This window comes from Microcaecilia unicolor, chromosome 5 (assembly GCF_901765095.1).
Source record: "Microcaecilia unicolor chromosome 5, aMicUni1.1, whole genome shotgun sequence".
NCBI classification, from domain to species: Eukaryota; Metazoa; Chordata; class Amphibia; order Gymnophiona; family Siphonopidae; genus Microcaecilia; species Microcaecilia unicolor.
In genome coordinates this window covers 173,544,474-173,558,363 of record NC_044035.1, presented here as the reverse complement: position 1 = coordinate 173,558,363, position 13,890 = coordinate 173,544,474, and the positions used below count along the sequence as shown (strand labels likewise).

Genomic DNA, 13,890 nt, shown 5'->3' with positions numbered 1-13,890 from the left:
CATTTACCAATGGGAAACACCCTGCCTGATTATACAGTATCTGCAACTGCTCTACCCATCCCTTCGGGAACCCGTAATGCTCCAGAACCCTCCACGAAAACCCCCATTGCACCCTGTCGAACGCCTTATCCTGATCTAGTGTTACCATTAACCTACCATTAGCACCTGCCCTGCTATGCTCAAACCCCTCCCGTACCCATGCCGCCGCTTCTAATACCCCTCTGCCCTTAACCGAGGCTGCTAACAAATTCCCAGACACCTGCCTCATCCTTTGAAAAAGCATACGCGCAAAGATCTTCCTATCCGTGCAATAGCAGCGCTATTGGCCGCCAATTGGCCAACACCGAAGGATCTTTCCCCTTGCTTAGCAAAACGAGTGCTGCTTCAGTCAAGGATTTTGGGAGGGATCCCTCCGCTCGGGCTGCCTCCCATACTTTCAACAGAATTGGACCCAGCTGTGCCTTGAAGGCCTGATAAAACTTGGCCGGCAGCCCATCCGGCCCCGGCGATGTCTTTTTGTGGAGTGCCCCGATGGCTTCCTCCACCTCCTGCAAGGTCCATGGTTGCAACAGGGCCTGGAGCTGGGGTCCCCCTATCCCCGGAGTCCCTTGTACATAGCGCTCCAACAGATCTGCATCTAGCCGCTGGGCGGAGAAGAATGCAGAAAAATGATCCCCTACTACCCCTAGGATCCCCTCCTTGGACTCCTGAAGAATCCCTCTGGCGTCCCGCACGCTCTCAAACACCCTGCGCACCCTCCTTTCTCTACAGCAGGTGAAGGGATCCGGGCTAAACAACTTACCAAAATCTCTTTCATACACCAGGGAGGTGTAGCGGTTATACTGCACCTGCTCCAATAGTTCTTGTAGTTCTCGAATTTCTCCCTCACTCCCCCCTTGAGAAATCAATCTATCCCTCTTCTGTTTTACTGCCATACACAGCTTCGTTTTTTCCCCTATCTTCCCCTCTCGCCTGCCGTAAGAAGAACCCCCGCGTGCGCCTTTTCACCATTTCCCACCACCCTCCTATTGATGAAAAAGCTCCCTGCACCGTGGCCTGATCTTCCAAAAACCCCAGAAACTCCTCCTTTACCATACCACTTTTTAACCACTTTAAATTTAACCTCCATAGCCCCCTCCCTGGCCTCTGAGCTGCCGCCCCCCCACCTGAAGGAGGACCATGCGGTGGTCTGAAAAATCCACGTCCACTACCTTTGGCCCCCAAGAACAAACCCCTTTTCTCACCAAAAACCGATCGATCCTGCTCTTACACTGCCCTCTGAAGAACATGAACCCTTCCAGTTCCCCCCAAAAATCCACATGTACGTCGATCAACCCTGCCTCCCGCATTATCCCTGCCAGCCGCACCTCATCATAGCCCACCTGTACCGATTTTCCCCCACTATCCTTTTTCCTTAGGATTGTATTAAAGTCCCCCCCCCCCAAATTACCCACCGCGAGGTGTACAGGTAGGGCCTAATTTTCCCAAACAGGAGCACTCTCTCCTTCTTGCTCTGGGGCCCATACACATTCACCACCTTCAATGCTCTTCCCCCACAAATCACGTCCACCACTAGACATCTCCCCACCCCCAACCACCACCCTTTGGATATTTACTGCATGCGTCTTAAATAAGATCCCTACCCCCCATACCTTTCCCCCGCCAGCCCCACACCGAAGGTCCCCACCTCCAGGTCTGAAAGTATATTTTCTACACACCTTTTCCCAGTCCTCCTGGGAAAATATACTTTCAGACCAAACAATATAGTTGCAGAAAACTCTTCCTTAAAAAAAAGGAAGTTAAGAGAAGGAACCCGAGCAATTGTACCAGTGGTTTGGCAATGCGAACGAAAAACTTTGCTTCACCCCACGACACGTGCTGCAATGGGGTTTGATTGCATCCCCTCACCATATTAATGAAGAGGGAGAACAGTCTTTTCTTTAGTCAAAGAGGTTTACGAAGGAGATGCTTGCTGAAGTTATTCCGGTTTAGCTGAGCTGTCTCTTGGAGGAGAGAATTTTCTACCTGAATCCCCCTAGTCTTCTACCATGTGACCCCTGTCACAGCTGAAATCCGAGCCTTTTGCTGGTCCTCCCTCCTTCTAAGCCCCCTCCTATCCTCCACCCCAGAAAAGATTTAATGCACTTTACCTAAGACACGCCTAGCATTGCACAGTGAACAAACCCCGTATCTCTTCCTTGCTGTATTACGATCTCCAGCCGCCCAGATGCAGTTTCGGCTCTTTTCATGTGCCCTGCTCATCCTGAATTACAGCCACTGTCAAGCTAACTGCTGGAGAAGAAGCAAGAGAGACCCCTGACGCAGGTGCGGTGGCATCGAAACACGGCCCGTGTCGGGTCTTTCTTCAATCAAAATTCACTATTAAAGGATTTTTTTTAATGAAAAAATTGTGTTCCCTTTTGTTTTTAAAGGCCCTTTGTGCTGTTTTTTTGTGCTTGGTCAAAAGGAGGTTTCATCAGCTGGGTGAGAACGACATTGAGATCCCATGACACAGGAGGAGGCTTGACAGGGGGCTTTGAAAAAGCAAACCTCTCATGAATCAAAAAACTAAAGGCTGTCCCAAGATAGGCTTACCCTCTTCACGATAATGAAAAGCACTAATCGCACTAAGATGAACTCTTACAGAGTTGGTCTTAAGACCAGCCTCAGACAAGTGCAGAAGGTAATCAAGCAGAGTCTGTGTAGGACAAGAACGAGGATCTAGGGCCTGGCTGTCACACCAGAGGCAAACCTCTTCCATTTGAAAGCATAACACCTCTTCGTGGAATCTTTCCTGGAAGCAAGCAAGACTCGGGAGACACCCTCAGAAAGACCCAAGGAGGCAAAGTCTACGCTCTCAACATCCAGGCCATGAGACCCAGGGACTGGCGGTTGGGATGCAGAAGCGCCCCCTCGTTCTGAGTGATGAGGGTTGGAAAACACTCCAATCTCCACGGTTCTTCGGAGGACAACTCCAGAAGAAGAGGAAACCAGATCTGACGCGGGCAGAAGGGTTAGCGATCAGAATCATGGTTCCACGATCCTGCTTGAGTTTCAGCAAAGTCTTCCCTACCAAGGGTATGGGAGGATATGCATACAGGAGGCCCTACCCCCAATGAAGGAGAAAGGCAACCGACGCTAGTCTGCCGTGGGCCTGAAGTCTGGAACAGAAATGAGGGACCTTGTGATTGGCCTGAGTGGCAAAAAGATCTACCAAGGGGGTGCCCCACGCTTGGAAGATCTTGCAGACAACTCTCGAGTTGAGTGACCACTCGTTCGGTTGCATTATCCTGCTCAACCTGTCGGCCAGACTCTTGTTTACGCCTGCCAGATATGTGGCTTGCAGGAATATGCCATGACGGTGAGACCAAAGCCACATCCTGATGGCTTCCTGACACAAGGGGCGAGATCCGGTGCTCCCCTGCTTGTTGATGTAATATATGGCAACCTGATTGTCTGTCTGAATTTGGATAATTTGGTTGTATAGCCGATCTCTGAAAGCCTTTAGCGCGTTCCAGACCGCTCGTAACTCCAGGAGGTTGATCTGAAAACCTGTTTCCTGGAGGGACCAACATCCCTGGGTGTGAAGCCCATTGACATGAGCTCCCCACCCCAGGAGAGACGCATCCGTGGTCAGCACTTTTTGCGGCTGAGGAATTTGAAAATGTCAAATTGGAGTGAATTGTCCACCACTGTAGGGATTTGAGAAAAACTGTGGACAACTGGATCACGTCTTCCAGATCCCCCGCAGTTTGATACCACTGGGAAGCTAGGGTCCGTTGAGCTGATCTCATGTGGAGATGGGCCACGGAACTGTGAAGGCCATGTGGCCGAGCAATCTCAATATCTGCCGAGCTGTGATCCGCTGAGACGCTCGTACCCAGGAAACCAGGGACAAAAGATTGTCCATCCTGGCCTCGGGGAGGTAGGCATGAGCAGTCTGGGAGTCCAGCAGAGCTCCAATGAATTCTAGTCTTTGAATTGGAAGAAGGTGGGACTTTGGATAATTTATCACAAACCCTAGTAGCTCCAGGAGTTGAATAGTCACCTGCATGGATTGTAGAGCTCCTGCCTCCGAGGTGTTCTTTACCAGCCAATCGTCGAGATAAGGGAACACATGCACTCCCAGTCTGCGTAGAGACGCCAGGCATTTTGTGAACACTCTGGGTGCGGAGGCGAGACCAAAGGGTAGCACACAGTGCTGAAAATGCCGTATTCCCAGAAGGAATCAAAGATACTGCCTGTGAGCTGGCAGTATCGGGATGTGAGTATAAGCATCCTTTAAGTCCAGAGAGCATAGCCAATCGTTTTTCTGACTCATGGGAAGAAGGGTGCTCAGGGAAAGCATCCTGAACTTTTCTCGGACCAGATATTTGTTCAGGGCCCTTAGGTCTAGGATGGGACGCATCCCCCCTGTTTTCTTTTCCACAAGAAAGTACATGGAATAGAATCCCAGCCCTTCCTCCCCCGGTGGCACGGGCTTGACCGCATTATGAGAAGGGCGGACAGTTCCTCTGCAAGCACCTGCCTGTGCTGGAAGCTGAAAGACTGAGCTCCCGGAGGGCAATTTGGAGGTGTTGAAATCAAATTGGGGACGTATCCGAGCCGGACTATTTAAAGAACCCAACGGTCGGAGGTTACGAGAGGCCACCTTTGGTGAAAAAACTTTAACCTCCCCCCGACCGGCAGGTCGTCCAGCACAGACACTTCTATCTCGGCTATGCTCGCCTGGAGCCAGTCAAAAGCCCGTCCCTTGCTTTTGCTGGGGAGCTGCAGGGGACTGAGGTGGTGCACGCTGTTGACGGGAACGAGCGCGCTGGGACTTAGCCTGAGCAGGCTGGCGAGAAGGTGGATTGTACCTACGCCTATTAGAAGCATAGGGAACATTCCTCCTTCCCCCATAAAAACATCTACCTGAAGAGGTAGATGCTGAAGGCGTCCAGTGGGAGAGCTTGTCGAATGCGGTATCCCGCTGGTGGAGCTGTTCTACCACCTGTTCGACGCGCTCACCAAAAATGTTATCCCCCCCGGCAAGGAGCATTCGCTATCCGCTGCTGGACTCGATTCTCCAGGTCAGAGGCACGCAGCCATGAGTGTGCATCACTATACCTTGAGCAGTGGCCCTGGATGCAACATCAAAAGTGTCGTAAACACCCCTGGACAGGAATTTTCGACACGCCTTCAGCTGCCTGACCACCTCCTGAAAAGGCTTGGCCTGCTCTGACGGGAGCTTATCGACCAAGTCCATCAGCTGCCACACATTGTTCCGCATGTGGATGCTCGTGTAGAGCTGGTAGGATTGGATCTTGGACATGAGCATAGCAGAATGGTAGGCCTTCCTCCGAAAAGAGTCAAGAGTCCTAGACTCCCGCCCCGTGGGCGCCGAGGCGTAATCCCTAGTACTCTTGACTTTCTTGAGAGCCAGTTCCACAACTCCAGAGTCATGAGGCAACTGGGTCTTCATCAACTCCGGGTCCCCATGGATCCGATACTGAGACTCAATCTTTTTGGGAATAGTGGGGTTACTTAAGGGTTTCGTCCAGTTTGCCATCAATGTCTGCTTTAGGACATTATGAAGGGGAACAGTGGACAACTCCTTAGGTGGCGAAGGATAGTCCAGGATCTCGAACATCTCAGCCCTGGGCTCATCCTCAGTAACCACTGGGAAGGGAATGGCCGTAGACATTTCCCGGACAAATGACGAGAAAGACAGACTCTCCGGGGGAGAAAGCTTTCTCTCTGGCAAAGGAGTGGGACCAGAGAGAAGACCACAAGACTCCTCATCAGAGAAATATCTTGGGTCTTCCTCTTCCCCCCACAAGGCCTCACCTTCGGTATCGGACACCAGTTCACGAACTTCAGTCCGAAGCCGAGCCCATCTCGATGCCGAGGAACTAAGTCCTCGATGGCGGTGCCGAGAAGAAGACTCCCGTGCCGCCGGCAACGAAGCTCCCTCCAGTGACGTCGACGGGGAGTCAACCTGGGTGGCAGCGGAGTCCGATGCCGCAAGCGGTACCGGCGTTGCTGTCCTCACCACGGGTGGAGAACCAACTGTCGCATCTCTCGACGGTACAGGCGGCGTAGGTACCGGAGCAGAGGTATGCAGCAGTCTTTCCAGAATGGCCTTGAGGCGCTTGTCCAGAGTGGCTGTCGAGCAAGGCAGTGGAGCCGGTAACGGCGACGGAGTCAGAACCTGTCTGGGGCGCGGAGGCGGTACTGGGCTGTCCGGGGCGGAGCGCATCGACACCTCCTGAATGGAGGGTGAGCGGTCCTCCCGGTGTTGACGCTTCGCGGATACCGAATCCCTCGGTGTGCCAGAGCTCTCGGTACCGTGACGGGAAGGTGACCGATGGCGGTGCTTCTTCACCTTCACTCGAAGTATGCCAGCGGTACCTCCCGGTACCGAAGAGGACGACGTGGAATCCAGACGTCGCCTCGGGGCCGGGCCCGAAGGTGGTCGGTCCCGGGGGGGTCTGTAGCGCAGGAGCCCTCGAGGCGGGTGGAGACTCACTCGATGGCTCACTGCTACCAGCATGGAACCTCTGGACAGCCATCATCTGCACTCCGGACGTCGATGAACCCTCCGATGCCGAGATCGATACCAGCGATGACCTTGGTACCACTGGCTCCGCCGATGTCGAAGGACCGGACGAGGCTCCGAACAGAATGTTCCACTGAGCCAATCTCGCCGCCTGAGTCCTCTTCTTGAGCTGGAGGCACAAAGTACAGGCGTTAGGGCGATGACCAGCCCTGAGACACTGAAGACACGAAATGTGCCTATCAGTGAGCGAGATCATCCGGCTGCACCGCGTGCACTTCTTGAAGCTGCTGGCAGGCTTCGATGACATGGGCAGAAAAATCGCGCCGGCGAGGTCAAACGCGATGATGCCGAAAAAAGGGGCACCAAAAAAAGGGGAAAAGGACCCGTATGGGCGGCGAAAAAAGCCGCTCACACCAAAGAAAGGAAACTTACGGGAAACTCTACAAAAGTAAACGGAAACAAACCAAAACTTTTTTTTTTAATAAAGAAACACATGAGAGTGAAGAAGAAAACCGCCGAAAAGGCGAAGAACATGGCGAAGGCCTCTCTGGGGCAGAGAACGAACGATACACGGCCGTTCTGAACCACGGAAAAAGAGAGACTGGGGAGCACGTTTGCGCTACGGGCGGGAAGACGGTCGCACATGCGTGATTTTCGCGGCACAGGCGAGAGCTAGCAAACTTCTTTTGCTAGGAAGATCTTCCGATCCTGGGGCTGCCGTGGACGTCACCCAATTGTGAGAACAAGCAGCCTGCTTGTCCTCGGAGAAAATCCAGGATCATCCTCAAGCCCCCCCTGAAAAGTTTACCCATTATCAGTGAACCAATTGAGAGGGTAGCCATGGATATAGTGGGGCCTCTAGCTGTCCCTAGCTGGACTTGGAAAAGGTATATATTGACAGTGGTGGACTTTGCTACCAGATATCCTAAGGCTGTAGCCTTTTCCTCCACAGAAGCAGAGAAAATTGCCACTGCCCTGCTAGAAATATTTTCCCGGGTAGGATATCCATGAGAAACACTCTAAGACCAAGGGACACAGTTTATATCTGAGCTGATCAAAAATCAGTGGGCACACTGTGGAGTAAAAGCTGTATCTACCACCCCATATCACCCTGAAACTAATTAATGGGTTGGTAGAGAGATTAAATGGGACATTAAAGCATATGTTAAAGACTTTTGTGGAGACAGGAGACCGGGACTGGGAAAAGTACTTGCCTTACCTATTATTTGAATACAGAGAAGTACCCCTGTAGTCTACCAGGTTCTCCCCATTTGAGCTGCTTTACAGAGGGCCCCTTGACCTAATAACAGAACATTGGGAAGGGAAAGTTGACACCTCTGACACCCCTGTAATTGAATATGTAGTCAATATGTGCCAGAAATTAGAAGACCTTGTGGGCTTTGTCAGAGATAACATACAGGCAGCCCAAACTAAGCAAAAGACCTGGTATGATCGTAAAGCCTGAAACAGAGAGTTTCATGAGGGCCAGCAGGTACTTCGTTTAGTCCCAATATGTCAGAATTAACTTCAGGCTAACTGGGTGGGACCTTACAAGGTCATATGGTGCCTAAATGATACAAACTATGTTATATCTATGAACTCTCAAGACAGGAAGCAGCATGCCTTTCATGTAAATATGTTGAAGGCCTAAGCAGATTGCACAGCCATGGTGCTGGCTGTGTGCAGCCCACCAGAGGAGTGGCAGAAACATTACCCAAGGGATCTACAGAACAAGTTGTAGTAGGAGAGCAATTAACCCCTACCCATAAACAGCAGCAGCAGTATTGCAAAAGTATGCTGATGTGTTTTCAACTAAACCAGGAATTACCCATTTGGCTAATCACAATGTAGACACCGGTGCCCATAAACCACTGAAGCAGAGTGCCTACTGAATATCTGCTGAGGTGGAAAAGCATATGAAGTAGGAGATGCTAGCCTTAGGTGTCAGAAAGAAATCTCATAGTCCCTAGGCTTCTCCTGTAGTTCTTGTCCCTAAGAAAAATGGCACAACCCTCTTCTGTGTGGATTACAGGAGGCTTAATGAATGTACTGTATCTGATGCCTATCCGATGCCTCAGATGGACGAGTTGTTAGATCATTTACCTCGGACCCAGTACCTAACCACAATGGACCTTAGTCAGGGGTTCCGGCAGATCCTCCTAATAGCTGATGCTCAGAAGTGATCGGCATTTATTACTCCATTTGGCCTTTATGAATTTATTGTGATGCCATTTGGAATAAAAAATGGCCCTGGTACGTTACGATGCTTGGTGGATTGACTGTTAGATGGACTCCAGGAGCATGCAAGGTCTTATCTTGATGACACTGCTGTGTACAGTCAAACTTGGGATGACCACCTGATTCATTTAAGTGGGATGTTAGATTGAATCAGGGAGGCCCATTTGACCATCAATCCCAGAAAATGTCAGATGGGGATGGCAGAAGTGCAATATTTAGGACACCGAGTGGGAGGTGGACAGCTAAAGCCTGAACCAGCTAAGGTGGAAGCTATAAAAAATTGGCCCACCCCCCCAAACCAAAAAACAACTATTGTCCTTCCTTGGGACAGCAGAATATTACAGAAAGTTTGTGCCTCACTATAGCACCAATGCCAAGCCCCTGACTGATCTAACTAAAAAGAGACTGCCCCGAATTATTGCTTGGTCACAAAAGTATGAAGCAGCCTTCAAAGCATTAAAGACTGCATTAGTTACCAGCCCAGTGCTGGCTGCACCAGATTACCATCAAAGATTTGTGGTACAGACTGATGCCTCAACATATGGGATTGGGGCTGTACTCACTACTACTACTACTACTACTACTATTTAGCATTTCTATAGCGCTACAAGACGTACGCAGCGCTGCACAAACATAGAAGAAAGACAGACCCTGCTCAAAGAGCTTACAATCTAATAGACAAAAAAAATAAAAATAAATAAAGTAAGCAAATCAAATCAATTAATGTGAACGGGAAGGAAGAGAGGAGGGTAGGTGGAGGCGAGTGGTTACAAGTGGTTACGAGTCAAAAGCAATGTTAAAGAGGTGGGCTTTCAGTCTAGATTTAAAGGTGGCCAAAGAAGGGGCAAAACGTAGGGGCTCAGGAAGTTTATTCCAGGCGTAGGGTGCAGCAAGACAGAAGGCGCGAAGTCTGGAGTTGGCAGTAGTGGAGAAGGGAACAGATAAGAAGGATTTATCCATGGAGCGGAGTGCACGGGAAGGGGTGTAGGGAAGGACGAGTGTGGAGAGATACTGGGGAGCAGCAGAGTGAGTACATTTATAGGTTAGTAGAAGAAGTTTGAACAGGATGCGAAAACGGATAGGGAGCCAGTGAAGGGTCTTGAGGAGAGGGGTAGTATGAGTAAAGCGACCCTGGCGGAAGACGAGACGGGCAGCAGAGTTTTGAACCGACTGGAGAGGGGAGATGTGACTAAGTGGGAGGCCAGCAAGAAGCAGATTGCAGTAGTCTAAACGAGAGGTGACAAGGGTGTGGATGAGGGTTTTGGTAGAGTGCTCGGAAAGAAAGGGGCGGATTTTACAGATGTTGTAAAGAAAGAAACGACAGGTCTTGGCAATCTGCTGGATATGAGCAGAGAAGGAGAGAGAAGAGTCAAAGATGACCCCAAGGTTTCGAGCTGAGGAGACAGGGAGAATGAGAGAGCCATCAACAGAAATAGAAAACGGGGGGAGCGGGGAGGTGGGTTTGGGGGGGGAAAATGAGAAGCTCGGTTTTGGTCATATTTAATTTCAGGTGGCGTTGAGACATCCAGACAGCAATGTCAGACAAGCACGCTGAAACTTTGGTTTGGATGCAAGGTAAGATATCAGGGGTAGAAAGGTAGATTTGGGAGTCATCAGCATAGAGATGGTAGGAAAAGCCATGGGATGAGATTAATGAACCAAGGGAAGAAGTGTAGATAGAAAAGAGGAGGGGACCAAGAACAGAACCCTGAGGTACGCTGACTGGCAGAGGGATAGAAGTAGAAGAGGATCCACCAGAGTGAACACTAAAGGTGCGGAGGGAGAGGTAGGAAGAGAACCAGGAAAGGACAGAGCCCTGGAATCCAAGTGAGGACAGGGTATCGAGAAGTATGCTGTGATCGACAGTGTCAAAAGCAGCGGAAAGATCAAGAAGAATGAGGATGGAATATTGACCTCTGGATTTAGCCAGTAATAGGTCATTGGAGACTTTAGTAAGCGCAGTTTCAGTTGAGTGGAGAGGGCGAAAACCAGATTGTAGTGGGTCAAGAATAGCATGTGAGGAGAGAAAATCAAGGCAGCGGCGGTGAACAGCACGCTCAAGTAATTTGGAGAGAAAAGGAAGGAGGGAGATGGGTCGGTAATTAGAGGGACAAGTAGGGTCGAGTGAAGGCTTCTTAAGGAGAGGTGTGACCACAGCATGTTTAAAGGCAGCAGGGACAATCACAGTGGAAAGTGAGAGGTTGAGAATGTGACAGATAAAAGGAATAAGAGCAGGAGAGATGGCATTAAGAAGGTGGGTGGGAATGGGATCAGAGGAACAGGTGGTACATTATGAGGAAGAAAGGAGAAGTGTAGTTTCCTCAATAGTAACTTCAGGAAAGGAGGAAAGGGAATGAGGGGAAGGAGAGAGAGGGGAACGGACTAGTGGAGGGAGAGGTGGTGAGGTAGAGAAGCAAGGTTTATCTTTTGAACCTTGTTGTGAAAAAATTCAGCAAGGGTCTGAGGAGATAATGAAGGGGGAGTTGGGCTGTCAAGTAAACAGCAGAATGGAGGAGCACCCCATTGTGTACCTGAGTTGTAAGCTCCTTGACAGAGAGGTAAGCATATGCCACAATTGAGAAAGAATGTCTGGTCTTAGTGTGGGCCCTTAAGAAACTGCAACCATATCTGTATGGGCGTGACTTTACTGTCATCACAGATGACAATCCATTGGTCTGGCTTAAAGCGTCTCGGGACAGAATGGGAAGTTACTCTGGTAGAGCCTGTCTCTGCAGATGTACAACTTCATCATACAGCACCGGAAGGGCAGTGAACATGGAAAAGCTGATGGGACTCTCCATGAAGGAAGAGCCAGAACTGCCCTGACACTGGGCTGTTGAGACCTAACCAGCAGACTGAAAAGGCCGCAGTCCGGGTTCTCTCAAAAGGGGGAGGTGTGGCAAAACAGTGGGTTTCCAAGTTTATGACCTGTATTATTTTATGCAAAAAAGTACCTGCATATAATGTGTACAGCGCTGCGTACATCTAGTAGTGCTATAGAAATGATTAGTAGTAGTAGTATGAAGGGTATTTCCCTTCTCTCTCCTTCTCTGCTCATATCCAGCAGATTGCCAAGACCTGTCGTTTCTTTCTTTACAACATCCGTAAAATCCGCCCTTTTCTTTCCGAGCACTCTACCAAAACCCTCATCCACACCCTTGTCACCTCTCGTTTAGACTACTGCAATCTGCTTCTTGCTGGCCTCCCACTTAGTCACCTCTCCCCTCTCCAGTCGGTTCAAAACTCTGCTGCCCGTCTCATCTTCTGCCAGGGTCGCTTTACTCATACTACCCCTCTCCTCAAGACCCTTCACTGGCTCCCTATCCGTTTTCGCATCCTGTTCAAACTTCTTCTACTAACCTATAAATGTACTCACTCTGCTGCTCCCCAGTATCTCTCCACACTCGTCCTTCCCTACACCCCTTCCCGTGCACTCCGCTCCATGGATAAATCCTTCTTATCTGTTCCCTTCTCCACTACTGCCAACTCCAGACTTCACGCCTTCTGTCTCGCTGCACCCTACGCCTGGAATAAACTTCCTGAGCCCCTATGTCTTGCCCCATCCTTGGCCACCTTTAAATCTAGACTGAAAGCCCACCTCTTTAACATTGCTTTTGACTCGTAACCACTTGTAACCACTCGCCTCCACCTACCCTCCTCTCTTCCTTCCCGTTCACATTAATTGATTTGATTTGCTTACTTTATTTATTTTTTGTCTATTAGATTGTAAGCTCTTTGAGCAGGGACTGTCTTTCTTCTATGTTTGTGCAGCGCTGCGTATGCCTTGTAGCGCTATAGAAATGCTAAATAGTAGTAGTAGTAGTAGTTGTTTGGCCAGCAGATGGTGACTGTCTTTTGTTTGTAAAGTTGCTACAGAACTGACAGTTTCCTGTTTCCCGCCTAATATGTGAGGTAATTTTTTAGTCTCAGGGCAGGGGTCTTTTACTAAAGATTAGCAGGAGTTATCTGCAGCAGAGTCCACAGGAATAAAATGGACACTGCTGCAGATAACTCGAGCTATTCTTTAGTAAAAGACCCCCTCAGATAGGGAGAGGAGAGAGAAAGATCTCTTCACTGAGGCTCTGTGAGCAGTTATATTTCCTTAACTTCCCAGGTACTACTTAGATAGTAAACAAATGTTTAGATAGTTTTATAATTGATCCATATTAAGTTAACTGTTATTGCCTGTTACTTTTCCATCTGTTTTAAATGGTTCACTGTTCAAGTTCTGAGATAATAAACCTAAAGTTTATTAACTCTGCTGTCTTGGACTGACTAAGAATCCTTGTGGTTTGTGTTTTGGTCTGTGGGTGTTTTCTGGGAACTGTGGGACCCCTGAGAGTGAGGCCCCAGTAACCCAGAAATTACTGGAGAATAACGTGAGAGTGGGAGACTAGCCCAGAAGTAAGTGGGACCCAGCAGGCAGGTGGAAGGGTATGCAGAAGAGCACAAGCGGCAGATGCAGGCGGACCTGAGCAGTGCAAGGGACAGACCCTCCAGGTGGCCGCAGGGTTAGCCCCAGGTGGGTGCTAGGTGTTTCATGACAAGGGCTACTATCATGCATATACAGATGGATTTCTATGATTTTTCTAGGATGCCTTGATTTAGTCTGACTGGCACTAAGCAATGCTGGTGTTATCCAGCTGTGTGACTGGTGAATGTGCTTCTCTTCAGAAAATAAGAAAAGAATAGTTACAAGTTAAAAAATATGAATATTTAAAAAAGTTTAAAATGCTGCAGAAAATTTCAAAATTTGAAGACAAATATGAAAATAGCAGAGTCTGGAAATATGAAAGAACAATTATTCGATGGTCCTAAGCATAATTGTTTTATCACTGCAGAATATTTCTGGTAAAGTCTGCATGTGTGCTTGGATCAGTCTACGTGTTTGGAATGAGAGTAAACCCTCAGACTAGCAGGTATTTTTTAAAAAATCCAGATATTTAGCACTATTATATAGAGTCAGTGGCACAATATATAAAGATTGACCATTGTTACTAATACACATTGCAGTTTAAGTTCAAGCACTCAGCTATCTTTATAGCTAGGCACTACCACCTACATTGTAAACATATATGTTCTTTAAAATATCAACCCTCCAATTATTAAGT

The 13,890-nt window shown here is 49.1% G+C and overlaps 1 protein-coding gene across 1 annotated transcript in view; it reads right to left on the bottom strand.

Moving 5' to 3' along the window:
* Window positions 1-13,890, bottom strand: part of HYDIN (HYDIN axonemal central pair apparatus protein) — a 2,443,906-nt gene that overhangs the window by 1,373,844 nt on the left and 1,056,172 nt on the right. The window lies entirely within an intron of this gene.